Consider the following 24,735-nt stretch of genomic DNA (forward strand, 5'->3'; position numbering starts at 1 on the left):
TGACTTCACAACTTAAGACTGCCTCTGATAAGAAAGAAAGAAGGGTGATAGTAATAGGGAATTCCCTTCTGAAAGGAACAGAGGGCCCAATATGCAGAGTTGACCCTCATCTTAGGGAAGTTTGTAGCCTACCTGGATCCCGGATCAAGGATATCGCTAGAGAGCTCCCCAAACTGGTGCACCCAACAGACTACTACCCGTTGCTGGTCTTCCAGACAGATGGGGAGAAAGCTGCTTCCCGTAGTCTGAGGGGAATGAAGAACGATTTCAAGGTCTTGGGAAGGATGGTGAAAGACTCAGGGGCTCAAGTGGTCTTCTCTTCACTCCTTCCATCTTCAAGTGACGATGTGGGATGGAATAGGAAAATTCATTCTCTAAATGGTTGGCTCCAAGAGTGGTGCTACAGGCAGGGCTTTGGATTTTTTGATAATGGTTGGTTTTATAAGACACCAGTCCGGACAGTGTCACGCGGGAAAGGTTTATCTCGCAGGGGCAAAAGGATGCTGGGGCATGAATTAGCTGGACTCATTTGGAGAGCTTTAAACTAGGCTCGAAGGGGGATGGGGTTGTATCTGGGCTTGTCCCAGTGCGGCAGCATTCTAAAACTGATGAGGACCAAGTGGCCTCCTATGCCCCTAGGGAGAAATGGGTGTGCTCTGCTCGCTCCCTGAAATGCCTCTACACCAATGCACGCAACATGGGGAATAAGCAGAAGGAGTTAGAATCCTATGTTCGGTCAAGAGATTATGATCTGGTGGCAATTACAGAAACATGGTGGGACAGTTCACATGACTGGAATGTGGTCATGGATGGCTATGCCCTTTTCAGAAAAGACAGGCCAGCCAGGCGTGGTGGTGGAGTTGCTCTCTATGTGACAGAGCAACTACAATGTACTAAATTCTGCCCAGGAGTGGATGATGAGCGAGTTGAGAGTGTATGGGTCAGGATCAAGGGGCAGGCTGGCAGGGGTGACACTGTGGTGGGTGTCTGTTACAGGCCACCAGATCAGGCTGAGGAAGTTGATGAGGCCTTCTATGGGCAGCTGAGAGTGGCCTCACAGTCACAGGCCCTGGTTGTTGTGGGTGATTTTAACTTCCCTGATGTTTGCTGGAAGGACCATTCAGCCAGCCAGCCACAGTCCAGGAGGTTCCTCCAGTGCATTGATGATAACTTCCTCATGCAGATGGTGGAGGAGCCGACTAGGAGAGGTGCACTGCTGGATCTCATCCTCACTAACAAGGAGGGTCTGGCCGAAGCAGTAAAGGTTGAGGGCTGCCTGGGTTGCAGTGACCACGAGATGGTGGAGTTCAGCATCTTGTGTGGCAGGAACAAAATAGCAAGTAGAATTGCAACCCTGGACTTCAGCAGGGCTAACTTTGGCCTTTTCAAGCAATTGCTGGGGGAAATCCCATGGGCAAGACTGCTTGAAGGAAAAGGGGCCCAAGATAGTTGGATTGCATTCAGAGATTGCTTCTTCCACGCTCAGGATCAGAGCATCCCCACACGTAGGAAGTCAAGGAAGGGAGCCAGGAGGCCTGTGTGGTTGAATAGGGATCTGTTGGGTATGCTCAAGCAGAAGAGGAGAGTTTACAGATCATGGAAGCAGGGGCTGGCCACTTGGGAAGAATATAAGGCTGCTGTTAGAGGATGTAGGAAGGCAGCTAGGATAGCCAAGGCCTCCTTAGAATTACAGCTGGCGAGAGGGGTCAAGGACAGCAAAAAGAACTTTTTCAAATACATAGCGGATAAAACTAATACCAGAGGCAATGTAGGCCCACTGAGGAATGGGGTGGGTGCCCTGGTGGCAGAAGATACAGAGAAGGCAGAATTACTGAATGCCTTCTTTGTCTCTGTCTACTCTGCCGGAGGCTGTCCTGGGGAGCCCTGTACCCCTGAGACCCCGGATGAAGCCAGGTCAATGGAGGAGTTTGCTTTAGTTGATGAGGACTGGGTTAGGGAGCAATTAAATAGACTGGACATCCATAAATCCATGGGTCCAGATGGGATGCATCCGTGGGTGCTGAGGGAGCTGGCTGAAGTCATTGCTGGACCGCTCTCCATCATCTTTGCCAAGTGTTGGGAAACGGGAAAGGTGCCCGAGGATTGGAGGAAAGCAAATGTCACTCCAGTCTTCAAAAAGGGCAAGAAGGAGGACCCAGGTAATTATAGACCAGTCAGCCTCACCTCTTTCCCTGGGAAAGTAATGGAACAGCTTATCCTTGGTGCCATCTCAAGGCATATCAAGGATGAGAGGGTTATTAGGGGCAGTCAGCATGGCTTTACCAAGGGTAAGTCATGCTTGGCCAACCTCATAGCCTTTTATGAGAATGTAACAAGGTGGGTGGATGATGGCAGAGCTGTGGATGTGGTCTACCTTGACTTCAGTAAAGCCTTTGACACAGTCTCCCACAGCATCCTAGTTGCTAAGTTGAGGAGGTGTGGTCTATTCAATAGAATGATGAGGTGGGTTGCAAACTGGCTTAAGGAGAGAAGCCAGAGAGTGGTAGTCAATGGTGCAGAGTGTAGTTGGAGGCCAGTATCTAGTGGAGTGCCTCAGGGGTCAGTACTGGGGCCAGTATTATTCAATATATTCATTAATGATTTAGACAGGGGAATAGAGTGTGCTATCAGCAAGTTTGCTGATGACACTAAGCTGGGAGGAGTGGCTGACACGCCAGAAGGCTGTGCTGCCATCCAGCGGGACCTGCACAGGCTGGAGAGTTGGGCTGGGAATAACCTGATGAAATTTAACAAGGGAAAGTGTAGAGTCCTGCATCTGGGCAGGAACAACCCCAGGTTCCAGTATCGGTTGGGAAATTACATATTAGAGAGCAGTGTAGGGGAAAGGGACCTGGGGGTCCTGGTGGACAACAGGATGACCATGAGCCAGAACTGTGCCCTTGTGGCCAGGAAGGCCAATGGCATCCTGGGGTGTATTAGAAGGGGGGTGGTTAGTAGATCGAGAGAGGTCCTCCTTCCCCTCTACTCTGCCCTGGTGAGACCTCATCTGGAGTATTGTGTACAGTTCTGGGCCCCTCAGTTCAAGAAGGACAGGGAACTGCTGGAGAGGGTCCAGCGTAGGGCAACAAAGATGATTAAGGGAGTGGAGCACCTCCCTTATGAGGAAAGGCTGAGGGAGCTGGGTCTCTTTAGTTTGGAGAAGAGGAGGCTGAGGGGTGACCTTATTAATGTTTATAAATATATAAAGGGTGAGTGCCATGAGGATGGAGCCAGGCTCTTCTCGGTGACAAACAATGATAGGACAAGGGGTAATGGGATCAAGCTGGAACACAAGAGGTTCCACTTAAATTTGAGAAAAAACTTCTTCTCAGTAAGGGTGACGGAGCACTGGAACAGGCTGCCCAGGGGGGTTGTGGAGTCTCCTTCTCTGGAGACATTCAAAACCCACCTGGACATGTTCATGTGCGACCTCACCTAGGCATTCCTGCTCCAGCAAGGGGATTGGACTAGCTGATCTTTTGAGGTCCCTTCCAATCCCAAACATACTGTGATACTGTGAAAACTTTGTTCCAAATTTGGCATTCCATTGGTCTCAAAGAATGGCCTTTCTTTCATTCCCTCCCATGACCTCAAAAACTAGCATGGTGCATTTACTAAGAAGTCTCTTACAATTATTTACCACAGAATAAGTCTATTAACAAATTTTTGGTTTAATTTTCCAATTTCATTAGAACTACGCGTCTACTAGGGATGCCTTTAAGCTTTACCCTCAGGCTGCTCTATTCAGTATTACATTGGTGCAGTGGGGGGGAGAGAAAACCCCTCTTTCACCGCTTTAAAAGCGGGCAGCTAGGTTTTTCCATTTTTTTTTCTTTCTCTTCTTGCTGCAGTTTGGATATAACCAAGGTCACGCAGCTGGCATAATGGCTGGTACAAAGTAGGAGGCTCTGGGAAACTTCTCAGTTACAATGAGCTGCACACAGGCCTTGGATATTTTGCTCTTTTGTTTTCCCATTTCATTCCAACCATAATACACTTTATATGCAATTCCAAGTAGCTCAGCAATAGTTACATTCCTTAGCTCCATTTACCTGTTACAATTTAGAGATGTCAAAAAAGAGTATAAACCAGTATAATAAACAGAAATCCATTATTCTGTTTTCCCAGATCCAAATCAGTTAATATTCTAGCAACTTTTAAATACAACCTCTTCCAAATTCACATCTATCATAGCATTTTAACAATTTAAATGCTTTTCTAACAATATAAGCAATTGCTCTAATGTGTAAGGATGCATCCTAAGCGGGGGCAAGGTGGAATTTTAGCAGTGGAACCGGTTCCCATTTTGTAATTATCTCCCCAAACAAGATTCTTTTGGTACCAAATATGAATATGCAAACTAAAATATTGAGCTCAGATGTGAAAACCAAATACCCAGTCCAAATATGCAGATGGATCACAGTCTCACTAATTTAAGACAATATTTCAATTTTTTCATTGCAACTTTGGGCTGCTTACTGCCCAGCCAGGTGGAGGTACCTCTGGGTCTCCCTAACAAAATAGGTCAGTGCGCGCTGAAACCCCATCGGCACCCGCCCTCCCTGCTGCCGCAGCGAGCTGGACTGGGCAATGACTTTTTTTTTTTCTGTTTTGTTTTGTTTTCTTTTCTTTTCTTTTAGTGTCTCATCTGGTGCGCTACAGCTGTTATTCCAAAACCAGGATTCTTTACATGGTGTACATATGGAAAGCCAAATTCACCACACCGAGATGAGACACAGCCTGTCACAGAGTTGCGCAAGTCTGAATGCTGGAATAAAGGTAGCATGCTGGAGAGAAAAATAACAGCTACTACACACAAAATTTTACCATCACATTCACGCAGTAAAGAACTAAATTACTTATGATCTTCTTTATTATCACAAAATGCACATTTTGTCAATGGATTCTCATGATTTAACAGACTGTGAACTTATCGTACCATATAACAAAGACCTACCAAAATTGCAACATGCTTAAACCGATACCCACAAAGAAAACAGGTTAATGAGGAAAGCATCTTGCAGACTTCAGCAAGTTTACTGTGACCTGTGTGTTATCAGTTAACTCTCTCAGCTTGTTGACGTTCAAATCATTCCAGCTGTAAAACTGTCTATAATGATCTAATGATCTCTTGTAGAGATTTATTTTGTCCTGCTCTTCTCACCTTAAAAACAAGATTAATTGCAACAAAATTCTATTCTCCGGACACTTTTCCCAACCATTTAACTTAAACAGCAGCCAACACTGATTTCAGTATTTAACAAGATCTTCCTTCCTTATAATTCCGAGTGCTTTCCTAAGTTTTAAAACACCTCCCAATACTGATTTTTTAGGAACACAACTGAAAACAATTATTCCTGACTCCATCTTGCAAGTAAAAACCTTGAGAAGAGGGAGGGAGGGAGGGGGAGAAGGGGAGGAAGGCACTGGGCTACTTGCAGCGTGAATGGGAAAAGCAGGGAGAAGGTTTTATGGCGCACTTAAAAACAACTAGTAAAACAATTAACTCACATTCCTGACAAGCTGCTTGATTTTCAGAGAGGCAATACACAGGAGCACATAATATGTACTGTAAAACTCGCAAATAGCATGTTGATAGCAAGCATTAGCATTCTCCACTGCTAATCTCAACACTAGTGCTTCCTTAGCTTCTAAGTTTTCGACCTGCTTACTGATGGCTTCTTGAAGATGGTCAATAAATTGCATGTAATTCTCATTGGGACCCTGATTAATAGTTGCAAATGGTTTGGCTGCTTTGTCCGTTTCAGGCACCTTTATCATAGCTTGATATGCGAGGTCTGTTGACTGCCTCAGGATTTCAGAAACTTATCGTGCCTGTAGTTGTGGTGTGTCAATTAGTGTCTCATCCAAGAGTTGTGGGATACCTGCCACTTTCAACGAATCCCCATCGTTCCGTCCTAAATGATCTATAGCTGTTACATTGCATAGGTCTAATTTTGCTTGAGTCTTTCATAGTTTTTATCTGACCTCGGGGCAACATGTACACATACTCTTTTTCCTGTTAACTTTAAAAAAAAAAAAAAAAAAATGCTGCAGACCCTCATCCGAGTCATCAGATAATGTGGACTTGAACGGTGCTGGAGAATCATTAGTAACAGGGGGTTTCGGGGCTTGGAACAGTGCTTTTTTTTTTTTTTTTTTTTTCAAATCTAGCCCAGAGAAGCCACACCCCCTCCGCTGTCTCTGCATGTTCCCATTGCTCTTTTAATCCTCTCAAAGTCTCTAGCAACAAGTGCCATGTTGTTAACAGTTCAGTTGTTTCTTTGTATCTTTCAGTAGTGCTTTGCCCCATAGTAACATAGTCCTTTTTAAATTCAATTCCAGAGGGCTAATACCCTGCTTCTTCAGAAGCAACTTCCATGCAGATAATACAATACCTTCTTCTTTAGATAAGTTCCACCCATGTTCCCGGTAGCTCACCTACTCCTTAGCGAGGTGTCTTTTCAACGATCTGGATCTTTGGCAGCTCTCCTTGGCTGCTCTATCAGCTGTACCGGGCTCCGTCTCCACAGCTCTTCTTTGGCTGTTCACAGCTTCACGCTGTCTCCTTGTCATGCGAGATCCTCTTCAGGCAGGATCACGTCGGGGTCACCATATGTCGTGGTTGAGATGGACAAACGACATAGACCAAGTTCTTCCACGATGAAAGTAGTAGATGCCATTTATTGCCACAAGTGCATTTTTATACAGTTTTACCAGTTCCTGTGTCTCTTCACTATTGGCTACAAGTTACAGCAGTAACATCTCATTGGCTATTTTTGCTATCATCAATGTTACTCTTCTACTCCCTCCTCTCTCACAGGTACATCCTTAACATCTCTGGATACTCCTTTACTCCCATCTTTCTCATGTGTAGGCCTTCATATCTTCAAGGCTTATTTCTGTTCCCATGCTCTCTGTCAGGGAATCCACGGACCCACCATAGTCCTCCACACACTCCTACTGATTTCCTTCCCAGGAGATTGTCTAAAATTGCTAGGTGTACATGATATACTTCTGCATACTCCATTCTTGCAGTCTTGTCTCTTCTTTTTTGCATTTGCAGATTACGTCCAGGATGATTTTTTTTTTTTTTTTTTTTTTTTAAGGTTTAACTGTTTTTTAGGTGTAACAGAGTAAAGTTGTCTAGAATGTAATAGGCTTCTCTAGAGAAGCATCTGAAAATTATTATAAAAATACACCCCGATCCTCCAAAGAAATTTAGAAGTTTAGAATACTGTGGAAAGTGATCTGAAGTTAAGAAGGGGATGTGAGGAAAGATACTTATTTACTATTTGTTTCTTAACGTATTCACAATGGTTTATCTATTTTTACACAGGCTAACACAGTCAGCAGGTACAAATATGTTTGTAAAGTATGATTTCAATGTTGTACTTTTCTCCCTTATCTGCCAGAATGTTGTTCACAGCAAATCCTCCTAAGTAATACTAGATGTATTGACAGCTAGGTTTATCTTTTTCTGTTCATATCATGTTATTTTAGGAAATAAAATATTCATTCTAGAACTACTGCCAACATTAAGGATTGACCTGTTTAGATCTTTGTTGCAAATATTTTTTTATTTTACTAATTATCAATACTTTACCACTTAGGCAGCCAAAGTCCGTAATTCAGATGAACCATGGACTTCTAGTTATAACTTTTGTTCATATCAACTGGTAGAAGAATATAGCTCCAAACGTAAAAGACATTTATTTCTAAGCAACATCTGAGGAAATAATGTCCTTTCACACTCTAGTCTATATGTGTCTTTTAAGTTACAGTGCTCCCATTGACTTTCATAGTAAGCCTAGGGTGAAATCTGGGGTTTGTTGCAATAGAAATACTTCCTTTTTTTATCCTTCAAAAGATTGTAATCTCTTTTTTTTTTTTTTCTTTACATAGTAGTTTTTCATCTGAAATATTTTAACCCCAATTCAGTGATATTTTTGGTAGTCTTTCCCTAGATTTTTTGACTGAACTTCTTGTTCTTACAAAGATTATAGAACTGCTCTTTCAGTTCTCTTATAAAAGTACCAGCTAGATGCCCTTTTTAATTAGTGTATGTAGAGCAGTGTTATTCAGACTATGGTCCATGAGACTTTCATAGGTGGTCTGCATGAGGAACTCTTTCACATATGCAAGAAAGAAAAAAAAATGTAGAAAAGCAGGAAATGAAGAAGTAGTAGTAATAAAAATAAGTAAAAGTTCATCTGAATTTCTATATTGTTCTGCTGTAAATGAAAACCAATGTAGGAGCAGCACATAGCTCCAAATAGTACCTCTGTAGATGCAAGAGTCCTTTCTCAATAGCATATCAGTCTCAGTAGGAACATTGGAAAAGAGTTACACATAGACATTTTTTCCTAGATATTCTGACATAATTTTATTGCACCAATTCCACATAAAGATGTTATTAGAGGTCTAGATATCCTGGAACAGCTCTGAGAACAATCAGTAAAAAAATGAACTTCACTTTTAACAAGCAGCATTTCTGCTTACAGAATTTTAGCTTTAAAAGAAAAGAAGTAATTTTCTACAAGGAAGAATTGTGCCTAATTTGAGTGAGTAGATAAAACTGAAACCCTTTTGAGGTAAAATAATTCTGTAGAAATTGGCATTTACTGCATCAGAAATATATCAGTTTCGACAAAATATAGGGGATGCTCTGTGTTCAAAAGAGCAAGGAGAGCACAGTGAGAAGGGTAATGTAAAAACAGCTTTATTAACATCATAAAGTAACGGAGAACTTTAGAAATTCTGTGTTCTGTATCACAAAGGAACAAACATTAATCCATCCCAAGCAAACACTAAGCCTGAGTTCCTCAGATTACATTACTAATTTCACACACAGTGTTACTTACACAATAGAGCAACCAAAAATGTACCCAGGTGTAGTCGGTATTCAACTGTGAGAATGCAGAATGGCTCGGCATACCTAACTCCACCTGTCATCATTGTGACCCGTATACAGAGTGTATAGCATTGATCTTCATTAATCCTAGTATTCTCCCCACCACTTTGTTATTATTATTAAAAAGTGTTATATTTAATATCCAATCCACCTGCACCTGCTTGAAGCCTTGAAACACAGGCGAATGCGGCAGGCCCAGTAATCTTCTAGCAGGGCTGAATTCTGCAGTACCTATGTCTCCGCTTGTGTCACCTCTGCCCAGGAGCTTCGGTGTCACTTCAGAGATCCTCTGGTTAGCAAAGTAACTAAAATAAATTTGCCCTTTGCCATTGCATTTGTGCCCTCTGATTGCTTCTTGTGATGTGCCTGTGTTGGTTCACACAATGACTGATTATAATAATATCAATCGAGTACAGTAATGTTGAAATAAACTTCAGATTTTCAACATTGAATAGCATTAGGCAAATTATTTGTCTCTATTTCTCAGTATAAAAGTTTATACTGCTACATGTGTAATCTAAGTTGCTAATATCAAGTAACTGAAAATTAAAATTTGACTCTGAGAAGAAAAAAAACTTTACTAATTTTTATCACTGAAAGGGAAAGAAAATATTTTATCCTTGTGTGCTGTCTTCCAACAACACACCTGTAATGCACAAAATGTATATTAGTGTGTATAGAAGGGCTCACCATAGCTTAAGACACCAAATGAAGTTTCCTCAAAATATGTATATTTATAATTGTACATATATCTTCCTGTAGTTCACTGGAAGGTTGCCAAAATAGGAAGAGAAGAGATCTACACATGCACAGGAGAAGTCTGTACTTAATTAATAGGTGTACATGGAAACTGGCTGGCTTTACAGCCTAAGCAGAGGTAAGGGAGGACAGACAAAATGTGCTGTGTAGTTTATTTTTAATCAAACCTGCCAATTTTTCCTATAGGTAATAGGCTGGAAAAGAAGTGTTCACCTCTGGTAAAAAATATTGCTTGAGATTAAGAAGTACTTTCTGGTCACTGTGCATGTTACTGTCTCACTTATCAGGCAATAAGAGCAGTCCTAGTACTTTTGTTAAATGGGTTGTAAGATGTTCCAATAAAATCCCTTTAAATAGATTATGAGAAATACTCTTCATTTGGAAAGAAACTCTGGTTCAAAGGAGAATACTGTCCATCTTGTAGCATACTAGCTTTTAGGGAAGATTTTCCTATGCAAAATTTCATTATGAAATGAGGGCTGTGTCCCCATACCTCTGCTGTCAATACGAATACTGGTAGTTAATTGAAAAAAAATTTGTACAATATATAACAGGTGCCATTTTACAGAAGAGGAAACAGAAGTACAGCCACAACTTCTCAGACTAGTTTGGCTACATCCTCAATTAACTCAAATTTTAGGCACAATTTACTCACTTCAAAGTCCAAATAATCGTTTAATACTTCTGGCATCTCCTTCTTATACCAAAGTCTGGGAGAAATTTCTTTAAGACTGAAGGACATTTTGGAAGTGGTTTAGTGTTTTTTGTTGTTGTTTGTCTGTTTGTTTTTTTTTTAATGATTGGAGGGTAAGGCAACAGAAAACTTTCACCATTACCACTTTATATCCAACTAGCTTCTGAAAAGCACAGGTGAGGTAGCCTGTGGATTGTTTGTAGTTCATCAGAACAGTTCATCTAGCACAGGTTTTACCCTGAAGGTCCTCCTCTTTGAGGTAACTTAAGAACACCTAGGAAGGAGGTTTCAGGCTGGGCAGTTTATTACCACAATGGAATCAACTTATTTTCATGGAGTTTCTTATCTTCTTCCCTGATGTGTTGCATCATCATAGCCCATTAGCACATGAGATCTATATATGTGCAATAAATTTGTTTCTTTCTGCTTGTGCTAGGCACAGCTGGGCTGAGTGTTTTTTTCTTTGTTGGAAGGGTGTGAATACAACATTCCCTGGCCACTTGAAAGGTAGTATGGTTCCCCATACTGCAAAGGGTCACCTTTGCTAATGTAAAGCATTCAGTGTTTTTTGAAGAGAGACAGAAGTAGCACACATTTTAATATTACTGAGATCTGTTTGTAGGGTTTGCCTCATCACTGCCACACTGGGAAAATGCATCAGTACTATGACAGCCTATGCACTCAGTTTTAAAGGAAAACAAACACAAAATACTAACTTTTCTGTCTTGAAAAAAAATCCTGCTATAAATGGAGCCACATTACAGTGGGCTTTAAATTGGAGCTCAAGCATTGTTTCAATAAGACATTCATTTTAAATGTACTTGTGGCAGTTGCAGTTCCCCTGATGAGATCAGGAGCCTTCAATAGGGTAGTTTAACACTTTAGCACCTTTTGTTGCCCCACTGTGCCTGTCCCCACATACACACCTAGGATGGTGCCAAAGTGCTGACAGTCACATCCTCCACCACCCCAGGGCAAGCATAACTTCATCTCCACCTAGCTGGAGGGGCAGGAGCAGTAGGACCCTCAGTCAGTTGACAGGGTCCTCAACAAAGGAGGTGCCCACAGTAGCTGAGAAGCTTCTGGACCATGTTACAATGACCACAGCCAGATCTGACCAGGCTATTAGACAGGGTCCCTGACAAAGACCCGTTTCACTGATCTTCTCAGAGCAGAGGGACTTTGAACTGGAGCCCTCCCCTTAGACTGGGTTGCCATCTAAGGAGACTTCCCAGGACTGTGTGCCTCATCTCTTCGTTTGGTAAATGATGGCTTTCCTCTTCCGGATGTATCCTTGAGTAAGCCCTTGCCAAACCCAGGCAAGTGATTATTTCTCCTGGGTACCCTTGGGTGAAGGAGGCCTCTAGTTTCGTTTCTTGACAGTGAATGCATGTATGCTGTGGATCCTCATTATTCTTATGTGGTCATACCCCAATAATCTCCTCAACTGGTATTCAAATCTGTGTTTTATGTTGTTGGAGTTCTAAATAATTTCTATAAACACTGGTTCTGGTTAGTTTATTGGCTATACTTTTCTGGCTAGAATAAAGTCTGTTTTGGAACTTGTTGTCCACCTAAATTGACTTTTGGGGTGCCTCCATGATAGTAGTGCTCATTCTTACTTTACTACAGCTGCCACTTTAGTTTAGCTGAAAAATATATTCAAACTTACAGGAAAAGCAAAATCCAAATAAATTAGAAAAGCTTGCTTTGGGATAAGAGACAGTCGGGAAACACCAACAAGGTCTAAGTATGTATATGAAGTGACCAACCTAACTGGCTTCTGTTGTGTTGCATCTTTTTAGGGATTTTATCCCAGGAGTTTTGATTCATGAGAGTGGTGTAGATAAAAGGTAATCAGTGGTTTGAAGGAATACTTTCATCAGTGCAAACCCCTTTTTTTCTGCTGAACATTGTAGCCAAATATGTATCCTGTCGAGTTTGATGCTGTGATAGATGATCTGCTACTACACACTTATTCTGTTGCCATTCTGACCTTGATATTGCCCTTCCTTGAGTGGCAGCATGTCTGATGAGGTTCATTTGTAATTAAAAAAAATTCCTTGCAGTCATGAAGCCTCGTCATTTTTTATTGATTTGTTTAAAGAAAACAATAACTAAAATACTGAATTGTCATATCACAATGGGATTTTAATGCCTAAATCTCTGGTTGGCCCTGGTCAGAGCACACAAAGGAGAACATGGAGAACATTTTAATGTTTGTACTATTCTATCTTATTCTTATGCATTATATATCACAGAATCCAGCATGCACCCTGTCTATGCCTTACTTCATCATAAGTAAATGAAACCGATGTCTTTTCACTATGAATTTGAAAATAGTTTTCTAAAAAAAACCACAAGCATAATGAGGGTCATTTTGTAATCAGTCTTTAGAGGATGTGATGTGGTTGATGTGCCCATTAAAAGTGAGGTTCAAACTCATTACAATATGAATAGGCTGCTGATTTTTGAACATGACATTTTTGTGCAGTTCACTTTGATATTTTTTATTTTTCTTTGTTTTTCTAAAAAATGTTTCAAAAGCTAGGGGTTGCTCAGCCTGAAGAAAAGAAGGCTCCAGAGAGACCTTATAGCAGGCTTCCGGTACCTAGAAGGGGCCTACAAGAAAGGTGGAAAGGGACTTTTTAGAAGGGCATGTACTGATAGGAAAACAAGTAATGGCTTTAAACTTTGTGCACTTTTTATGAAAATCACATTGAAACAATAGTGATGTCAAGTACAATGTCCTTTTACATTTCTTAAAATGTTTCTTATTCCCACCTCCTTGCTGGCTAAGTCTCTTGATGAGAAATTGCTACAAGTACAGAAAATAACATAGTGTGAATCTATTTTTGAAATGCAGTTTTAACAAGAGCAGCAAGTAGAACAAACCAAAACTCTCTATCATGTAATCTCTAGGCTTGTAGTTTTGTGGTCCGTTCTCTGATGCCCCTACTGCCCTGCTGTCTTACCTCTGCATCTGAAATCAGAAATAAATGACATCTCATCTCCCATCAGACTCCTAAATGTACTAAAGGAAAATGTTCAATCATTACCATCTCTGTAATAATTTTGCAAACTGTGCTAACAATAAATGTTGTGGAGAAATTTCTTTCTTTCTTTCTAAAACATATTCCTCAAAGCCATTAACCTCTGCTTTTAACTCTGACTGAACAACGTGGAAACATTGGCTTTGTCTCCACGTCTCAGTAAATTGAGAAGTATCAGGAATGTATGTTTAGCAGATTTTAACACTCCATATGATTTCCATATGATAAGTGCTGTCATTTACAATTTGAAAGTGTTCCTAATGAATATGTTTTAAACATAAAGTAAAATAACATTAATTTCATGTGAACTTATGTCATTCATTTATCATAAGATGCTGTTCAACATAAGGTAACAGTACTTTACATGTTACTTGAAGTAAAGCATATTGTCACAGAAAAGTGCTTTGAATCTTTATTTTCTATCTATTATATGATACGTATGATCATATAACAGTCTCAGGAAACTATACATAAGCAATATTTGACCTTTAAAACCATCTGAATGTATATTAAAATTCAGGTTGTTTCTGGTCTTGTGTAAGGACCTCTGTGCAAGGATCTGCTTGAAACAGAAGGGTAGACAGTACTTTGATTAGCTCCAGGGTAATGGTTATGACATGCTTTTGAAGTGCTGAAGATATGGAATATGTTTCTTAGGCTGAAAAAAGACACTCAGTGCAAAGGTTTCCCATTTCCTGTACATGTGTTATAGTTGGTTAAGGAGGTACTGCTGTGGCCTCCATGTAAAGCTGGCATGCTTTCTGCTGATTATTGCTAACAGCATGTGTTGGCTAGGCTTAAACCCCACATCTTTCACATAGATTCTTCAGGCTTTAGTACTGAACACAACCTGGTTTGCTAACCTGAGTTGGATTTAAGCATGAGTTAATTGCTGAGTTATCCAGCTCTGTTGAACTGGAAGCACTTCAGGACATGCGGTGGGCAAGAAGTCTACATTCCCCTGGAACGCTGCTGCAAAAAATTGAAAATAACCAAAATCTCTCAGACAATAATAAGACATCAATGTAATTTATTCAACTCCAAGATTTAAACACATTAACTTCATTAAAGTTGTTCTTAAACTTTTAAATTATTTCAAGTTCTTTCCTATTTTACCCTTTCTCTCTTCCACAATGAATTATAAGTATCACAAACTGCTATTGGCTTTCTCACTGTGCAAAAGTCTGTTCTTGTGGCCTTGCAGAAAGTCAGTCAGTGTGAGACCACTTTCTAGCAGACAGAGATCTGCATCATTAATATAATTAAGATTTTGGTAGAAGTCTCTGTAGAAAACCAAACAACTTCCAAACAAAGAAGTTTACCTACTGAGCCTTACAATGGCAAACTGACACACAAAATTCTTACTTTTCATATCTTCAATATGAAGAATAAGAAAAATATTTAGGTCTCAATCTTCTTATGTTTGATCTGTAAAAATTTTCAGTGCAAATCATGCCACATTCCCGATTTCAGTCACCCTTTCTACTTACTAAAAAAAGAAACTCTCAAAAAGAGAAACAATGTAACTTGTTGGGTAAGCACTTAAAAGACCAGAGACATCACCTTCGAGTGGCTTCAAAACCACAAGATATGATTTCCATGAACAGCTGGTACTTTCTGAGCATCTGAGATCAAAAGAATAGTGTGTATTTAAACTATTATAAACAAATAATTATTTATATATAGATGCAATTCAAATATAATTATTAGAATGAATGTGTATATTTGCATATACATACTTAAAGTGCAAAGCCTGAAAAAAAAAAAAAAAAAAGCAACACATATATCTACTAAACCTTGTTTGTTTAAAATCATTCACTTTTTCTCTCGAACCTTTCAAAAGCTACATTCTGGCATCACAATTGCCAACATAAAGGAGAGAAAAGCCTAATATATATTTAAAGAGTTACTAGGCGTGAAATATTGTTTCTGTAATATTTAATGGTCACAGCAATGAAATATTGATGGAACTTACAGTAGGCCAACATATTTCTTCAGATATATGTTCCTAAATTAAATTAATTCACAAGAGTAGATAACGTATGCACAGTTCTCTGTTTCGTGTTAAGTTACTTTTAATCTGTCACAGGAAGCCTCATACCCATTAATAATTCTGCCTTTTTAAATTTTATAAATGATCCCCAAATATCATGTCTTCTCAGTACAAAACAATAGCCTGGAAATACATAAAAGTGGTTCAGACTCACCTGTTGCTTATTTCCAATTAGCGTTAAAATGTCCGAGAGATGTTTTTTGAAAGTGTTTTGAATCAATAGCAGAAGTTAAATGTTTGTGTCACTTCTTTCTACTTTACTAGGTCATTTTGACAACTCTATTTAATGTGGTCTTCAAGACACTCTGACAGGATTGGAGACAGGTTATAGAGGCAGGGCATTCTTTGTATCAGTGGTAGAGATGATCTTTCTTGTGAAAAAAAATAAGATAGTACTAGAGATAAAAAACTCAAAATGTTGATACCAAAAAATATATTGATTCTGAGCAAGTACTTTGCAAGCATTTTTGTCACAATTTCCACCACCTAATAGATTTTTTAGGATTTTAATTAAAATATTACTTTCTGGCCAACAATAGTATTTAGTTTTGACTGAGTCCACTGTTTTACTTTTAAGAATCTCTTTCTAACATAAGACAGCCTGTCTACATGAGAACAGGAAATATTTGTCTTCAGTAAAGTCGTGGATATTGTAAGAACATCTTCATTTTTGTGAAAACTTAGGCAAAATGAAGTAACAGTTTTCAGCCAACAGTCTAACAATGATTCAGTGTTGCTAAGAATTTAAATAGTATTTCTATAGTGCTCGTACTTATGTAACAGTTAAAAAAAAGTTAGAAGCAGTAATATCCTAATGTGATAAAACCAGAATATTTTTCTGTATTTATTCTTCTCTGGGGATACTTTTCTAGCATAACAAATTCTGTGACTGTTTCATACACACCAAAATGAACTTCATTTCTTCTAGATGGTATATCATTAAAGCTAAGCATTAACAAAACAAAACAAATCAAAAAACAAACAAAAAACCCACTGCCACCATCTGCAAAAGGCAACAAAAAAACAACCCACTTGAAATGGTGACTTACTCATAATCTTCTCATACAGAAATACTCCTTGTAGGCCATCAAGGTTATGCCAGGCACAAATATATCATATGCCATTGTGTCAACACTACAGTAAGTTAGCTATGCAGCTAGGTGCCAGCATGATTATGCAAATAGCCATACTACTGGTTTATCGGTCAAAACCACTGCCAAAATGCCTGGGAGACAGATTTCCGTAAAGGAGATACATTTTATCTCTGTGAGGCTGACATGAATAATTTATGATTAATCAGTTTATGGGAACATGTTAACAGCAGCAGGCTGTAGAGAGCAAGATAGATGTCTTGCCTCTACTTTCCCCATTTCTTTTCCTCCTACCTGACTCTGATTTTTTAATGATTAAAAGCCACACAGAGGGCTCAGTTCTTCACAGGAGGATGGATTAGCTTACAAAAGAATCATACAAAGGTGCTGAGCTGGGGATCTACTAGTAAATATATATATGTATATAAGAGAAATAAAAGATACCCGAGGCAATTCCAAGTGAACTCCATCCACAGCTGAGGAGCCAGTGCTAGCAGGCCACACCTGGTCTGAACCGCCAATCCCAGAGAGACAAAAGAAAGGAAAAAGGCAGAAAGGCTCAGAGGTTTCTGCAAAGTGGCAAAAGCTGGATTAAACATCCTGCCTCAAAGACTCCCCCAACTCCAACCAAAAGAGCAAAGAGGAGAAAAAAACAAATCATGCAAAAGAAAGCGCCTGAGAAGCCAGAGAGATAGTGGAAGTACAGGAAAAAAGAGGGACAACCCAGAAGAGCAACTCTGCTTAAATCATTAGCATGATGCTAATGAGATGGAATACTCTTACTGATCAATCTGGATGACAGTCAAGCTCTGCCTCACCTATCACGATGCCTCACACCTGTTTGTAGAGCACTCAAAATGTCCTTGGCTCTCAGAGCAGAGCAATTTAAAACATTAGCTCTGTGGTGGGGTGTTATCTGCTTGTTCTCAAACTAAGTTCAAATAATGAGCATGCTAGCTATGAAAAATAAAGGTTTCTAACTGCATGAAGAAAATCAACCCATTTTCAGTCAAACCAGCACAGCAAGCTAGAACATAAATTTCAAGTACTTAAATAATAAGAAACTCAAGCCATTGTCACAAAGGTGTCTTCTTCTTGGTGTCCATGCATTAAATATTTAATAAAATGTTAAGCAGAAAGCTGTGAATACGATCTGTAATTCAGAAAATGGAAGATCAGCTTTTAAGAAAGTTGTAAACATCCACTGCTGAGCTGAGTCTCTGAAATGCTTCTGCAAATTCTTCAGTTAAGATCCAAGTGCAAAACCACTGCGTAGTCCAAACTGGAGCTTGACAGCAGGAATCTCTAAGGCTAGAACAAGATGCACAGACATTGGCTTGAAAAGGTTGGTCTTCCACCATAGCTTGCTTTGAGAAATCTAGGAAAATGATCTCTGCAAATGGGACAGATAGAACAATACCAGGTTTGAAAACCTACCGGGACTTTTGAACCAAAAATTAGTGTTTTCATGTAAGTATTTTTTTTTTTTAATCAAAGGAATGTATAATGCTAATAAATGTATTCCATAAAAGGATTTTTCCCTTTAGTGTTTGGTATTGTTAGAGTCATGATACTGCAATCTTTTTCAAAACTTGATCTTCTTGTTATGCATCTTCTTTAGATATTTGGTGCTCAACAATACACACTGCTATGGAATATTAGAAAAGTGCAGTAGATGAGAATTTAAATATAAATATTTTGGCATCAGAATCTGTATTAGAGGAGGCTAAGGGGGGGCCTTATTAATGTCTATAAGTATATAAAAGGTGAGTGCCATAAGGATGGAGCCAGGCTCTTTTCAGTGGCAAACAATGATAGGACAAGGGGTAATGGGATCAAGCTGGAAGACAAGAGGTTCCACTTAAATTTGAGAAGAAACTTCTTAGTGAGGGTGACGGAGCACTGGAACAGGCTGCCCAGTGGGGTTGTGGAGTCTCCTTCCCTGGAGACATCCAAGACCCACCTGGACATGTTCCTGTGTGACCTCACCTAGGTGTTCCTGCTCTGGCAGGGGGATTGGACTAGATGATCTTCTGAGGTCCCTTCCAATCCCAAACATACCGTGATACCGTGATACTCTTCTGCTCTGCTGTTTTAACATTTGAAATTCCTAACTTACACTTCTCAACTTTAACCTGCATATAGTTTATTATTATTAAGCACCAGAGACTCTGAATGCTTTCAACCCTGTGCTAATAGATTCTGATGTAGTTAAATTGAGCCAGATTGCAATGCTGAATGCTTCTGGAACCAGCAGTGACAAAAGTAATTGATAAATCAACCACTAATTGACTTGAGATAATGGAAGGTGCATTGAGATGACCACCTAATTAGCTTCGTAGAGAAAAAAAGTAAGATTATGTTTACTACAAGAGTTGTGGGGAAGTCATTGTTTTAAACAAAATCAGATAAATATTCATTGTGCTAAAATGGTATATTGTACAGATGATTATTCTGTCTTTATATAGAAGAAACCTTAGCTGCCTTCAAGTTCTTCAAATTTTGTTTTATTTTCTGATTCAGTCATGTATATCAATAGGTGCAGTTCCATGTGATACTGATTTTTAGAGGAACTTGTAGACTTCTGTGTAGAGAATATCTACAAAACATTACTGTTTCAGGATTTCTTATACAGCTATTTATCTCTTCCTGGAACCCCTTCTGCAGATTAGATGTTCCATGCATTTCCAGGTAATTTAACTTCTACATGAATGTCTGATCTTTCTGGACAAATCTTGCTTATTGTTAATTCTAGGAATATTTAAACTAATTTAAATACAACGTTTTTGTTTTAATAGATTTGAGAGAATCAGGTTTCAGTTGACCCTTTGTGAATTATTTGGAAGTGAAGAAATATGTGCAGATAAAACTTTCACGTGATTGTCACTTCAGTGACTGAAACTGTCAAACATTCATGTTACTGCTTCTCAAAACCAGTCATCCAGCTTTCTTGAAGGATCAACAGAAAATATCTCAATTATAAATTAAAACACACTATTCCTGACAGTAATTAAAGATATTTATTCTTGCTTAGTCCACAGAATAGATTTATTTTAGGGCAGGCTTGACTTCCAGAGAGCAACTGCCTCCAGCCCATTGAGCATGAGAAAGACATCTGGCTGTGCTGAACCAAAGGAGAGTGAATCTTCCTTCAGTCTCCAGAAAGAGCATTGCTCAGTGTCAGAGTACCTGCTCAAAATCATTCATGAGTCTAAGATCTTTGTTTCCTGATTATTCATTTCTAAGTAACTCACCTTCTTCTTCAATGGGAGCTGTTCCATGCTTCAAATCTGCTATTTTTGTCTGTCTGTTGAATGCATGGTAAAAGCTTTGTTACAAAGAGAACAACAATCAGCTGTTTTCAAACTGGAATTTAACAGGTGGAAGTTGACTTTATTTATAAAAAGTGGCATTTAGATGAGATTTAAGAAAAGCGTTTCTGACATAGGCCATTATGCTTTTGTTGAAACCTGTCGAAACACTGTAACCTGCACCTTACAAGGATTTTAAAAGACAAGTTTGAAAAACATCTTTCAGACATGTTTTAGTTACATTAAGCCTGTTTCAGAGACTGTAAAAGTACAAGGATGACTTAGAAATTTATTCAAGAGTTGCTTTCAGTCCTATAGCAAGGAATACATAGCTCATACTCTATCATGTCCTGGCAGAAATTACTTTATTACCAATTTAAATCTCTCTGCAAAGTCCATAAAATAAGTTCACACAAGCGAAAGTGAACATTTCTTTTCTATTAGTGTAAAAATCTACTCTACAAGCTCAGCTAAAGATTACATTTACAGCACATGAATGATATATGATAAAACTTAAATGCAAAAAAATCACTCTTTCAATAGCTATGTAACCTGCAGTCTTGGATGACTTAATTATCTTCCATGGATTTTACTATTAAGCTATAAATTGTTCCTTTTCTTTCATTTTTTTCACCTGTAATACTTTGTGTATTTGTCTTAAACTGACCAATGTTACTTGGCTCATATCAAAGTCTTAGTTTATTCCATACAGGTTGTCTTTCTCTGGATGTCATAATAAAGTTCCAAATCCCTTAGATGAATTACTTTAGTAAACTCCACAAGTTATTGATTCCCTTTTGAAGTGAAAGTCTAAGAACTTTATTTTTTGTAATTGAAATCAGAATTTCACTCTGGGTGTCTTTACCTTACTTTTTCATTGCTTGTTGTTCATTTATTTCTATATGAAAGATGAGCTCCTTGCTTTCTTTCTTTATCCTTCTCCTTTCTTTTTTACCAACTTCCCACTACTTTCTGTTTCAGATTCCTATTCCAGCTCTTCTTTATCTTTGCCTTGAAAAAGAAGAGGGCATTAATTGCACAGAATTGAGTTTGATTGGGTCGTAAGTGGAAGGTAAAAAAGGCATGTCATTTTTTTTCCACTCCTTCAAAAATAACAGTCTCTGAAGGTTTTTACTGTTCTCTAAATTTCTCGGCATATGTGAAGATAAAAGTAATTCTGAGATTTTTTTTTTGAGAAACTCTTGTTTTATATGTTAGAAAGTGATATTTTGTGGCAACATGAGTCATACAACATTTTATTTCTCCCTAGAAAAATAGTTGCAAATTACTCTTCAGAAATCTGCACTTTGTTCATTTAGGAAGATTTAGGAAGAGCTTGAGTTGCAGAATTTTCACCAATGTGGTACCTGTTTGTTGTAAAGAGAAGCATATATCTCAAACAATATTATTTTTGGTGTAGTTTTCCAGCTTCCCAAAACACTTATTTGCGTTAAACGTTCAAAAATAAAAAACATTAAAACTTAACCTGTCTAAATATAGATTTTCTAGCATTTCTTCTCCACATAATTTGAAATGCTTCACAGAGACATAGTAAGAGTAACACCATTTTGCAGGGGCATAACTAAAACTAATTTCCTGCATGTCACCTGAAAGTTAATGGCAGAACAGAGAGTTGAATCCAGATCTCTCAATGCTGTCTTTTTCACTGTTTCTCTAACTTTTGTCCAATAATAGTGTTATTTAGAGTCAGTAACTACATCATGAAAGAGTCATTTTGCATTTCTGTATACATGTTCCTAGTATTTAATGTCTATGTGTTATAGACATGCTTTGTTTAACTAAACCTGCACCCTGATTAGTACTTTCTAAAAACTGTTAAAGGCCACTTAAGTCAATAGTAGAATTTGGACTGAATTCAGAAAATTATGTCTGGCCTTAAATAAATTACGGAAATAAAAACTGTTAATATTTTAGGGTTACATGACTTGTTCTGTCTCTGAGAGTGTTCCTTAGTACCTCTAATTTGGTAAGGCTACCATGCCACAGCTGGAGCTGAGAAGTGAAAGGCAGCTGTCCTAGATGGATTGAGCAATATTCTTAGCTGATCTGAGAATTGATATAATTATGTTAATTTTGCAAAGGAATATCAATTTACCTTTGAAAGGGTATAAAAATCATACTGACAGGACAGCATTTAAATCAACCCATCAATTCCATGTTTTAATTACTTAATTTTTCATTTTTTCTTTCTTTCACTATTTACAGGATCAGAATAGTCCAGTGTTTCATTTCATAAATCAGCTACTAGATTAAGAGTAATATCTGAAACATAAAGAAGGAAAGATCTAGACAAATACCTTATGTTGACAGGCTAGGAGTAGTACTTCAAGGGCACAAAAATTTTGGTGTAATTCCCTTTTACCAAAAAAGCACACTCAATACCAGTTATGCAACACTCATGCTTAGGAACATTACTGGATTCCACACTGGTGTGGAGGCTTTGACACAATATCAGCCATGAATAGTAATTATTATTTTATTTCTGAACTCAGCTATATATGCTTTTGTCACTTCTTGTGTTGAGCAGGGGAAACACGGCTGCAAAATGTTCAAACTTCGGCAAGGACTGCTGTTAGTACAGAACATTATGAAGCAATTCTTTGCGGGCAGGAGGAACAGACACATGAGTTAGTTTTTCTAATTTGTGCCTAGACATTGACTTCAAACCTGTTACATCCTTAGCCTGTGGTTGGCCAGCTCAGAGGACTGATACAGAAAGTCAATGTTTGTTTGTGTCTTCCTTAGATAAAAACATCACTTCATCCTATATCTAAATAAACAGGAGCATATATATCCTCTGTCCCTGAAAACATCCACCACACGTTCAAACACCAAAGCCATTGAATACGTGGTATCAGGCCTTAAAGTCTTTAGGTTAACTTACTGCAGTCAAGCTTGACATTTTACATCTGCTTTCTTGACTTAAATGATCACAGTCATTTGTTCAGAGTGATGCTTGTCTCAGGTGGTGGTGTTTTTTCTTTTGAACTGTTAAACTATGCTTAATCTTATTGACAATTAATAGATGTTGTCAGTGGTCTCTTGTCTCTTTCCTTATACTAATATAATTTTAAGCAACCAATTGGACCATTAATCTCAAATGACTAAAGACATGGGGAAAAGATAGATTACTGATGCCAATTACAAATTTATTTTTGTCTTGTTCATCTGGAGTAGATTACATAGATGGGTTAAATATTTTTAAAATCTTGGAAAATACATTATCCATTCTTGATGCTTTATAATGTTCGTCCATCTAGTACCTGAGCACATGCATTGTACTGCTGATTTTCAAGGAAGTCATAATTAGATTTCCTATTTTGTGTCTGTACTGAGCCTACAAATAAACATAGATGTAATATGTGCAGGCACAGTTATCTTTTGTAAGCACGGATGCTAACAAGTACTAAAAAAATCCTTCTCTGGTAGTTACAAAAATTGAAATGCTTTCAAATCTATATTCATTTGGCATAAAAACTGAAGTTGTGATAAGTCTACTTAGGTTTCTTTTTTTTTTTAATTACATGTCTTATATAAATAATGTTTAGATTAAATTATATGTAGTTCATATCAGTAATTTAAGGTAAAATTTATGAGAAGCTAGCAGTTGGCCAAAAATACCCCATAAATTTGTTTGAAATAATAAATAATAAATTTGAGAAAAAATATGTTGGGGGTATACACATTAATACACCCTGTCAAACGTATCTCTACTTTAGAAGTTCTCATACTTGCTACTATAATACTTAAAATACTACTTTTTCCTCTTTTACGGTCTTATGAATTCATAGCAGGTCCTATAATACATGTCATGTCTTTAGAGTTAGGCATTAACTTAAATGCTTTCACAATCCAGAATTGTAGTCTGTGCATGGAGAATGCATATAGAAAATCCCAGTTTTATCAATATAAAAAGTCCAATTAAGGGAGAAACTTATCCAAAATATAGCATTCTGGAATGGAGATAGTTGAATATATCTGTTTCTTCTCACACATACATTTTCTCCACTATAATTTGTGCATTTCCAATAAATGTAATGAAGAGAATGTTAGCAGGAGGAAATATTTGCTACTAATATTCTTTCCATATAATGTAGTACTCAATTTATCTCTTGTTGGTGTCACACTTACCAGATGGATGATTTGTCTAGTGATTGTAAGGAATGCTTGAGAGATTGAAAGAGCATTGATTTCCTGGTGGATGTGATGAACTGTATAAAACAAATATTTTCCTTGATCAGTCTTCACTTCAAGAGATTTGTATGGTCAGCTGCTCTATCAGAACTCTAAATTGCTCTTTAATCGTCATTATTTCTTCTCTGTAATCCTGATGACCAAAGGCCCCTGACTGTAAGAGATTATGTTTACAATGCATATTCAAGTTGCTCTTTAAATCCCTAATTCATCTTCTACTCAAATTGGAAAAGTCATGCAAGATACACAGACTCTTCACTGAATCTGGAAACTGTGAAAAGGTTTCAGGGTTAACCTTTTCAGGCAGGATGGTTTTGGTTTGGTTCTAAATTTGAAAGCAGACTGTCTAAACTATTTAAACTGCTAGTGGAAACTAGCCCAAAGACAGAGAAGAAGAATCTCAGTTGTGAGTTATGCTACTTATAAGACATAATTATAGATAAGACTTGTTTCAAGCTGCTACAATGCAAGCATTCTTTATGACGCATTGATCTTAAAGGTCTTTATAACTCATTTGGGGCAGGGACTATTTTTATCAGTTTTCTAATGGCAAGTCAATAGTAGATTAATGATTATATACAATCGAAATCCCTGAGGTTGCAGCATCTTCTCTAATACATCTATGATCTCTTCTCAGCACCAGAT

The sequence above is a fragment of the Nesoenas mayeri genome (genome assembly GCF_963082525.1).
Source record: "Nesoenas mayeri genome assembly, chromosome: 5".
In the NCBI taxonomy this organism is placed as follows: Eukaryota; Metazoa; Chordata; class Aves; order Columbiformes; family Columbidae; genus Nesoenas; species Nesoenas mayeri.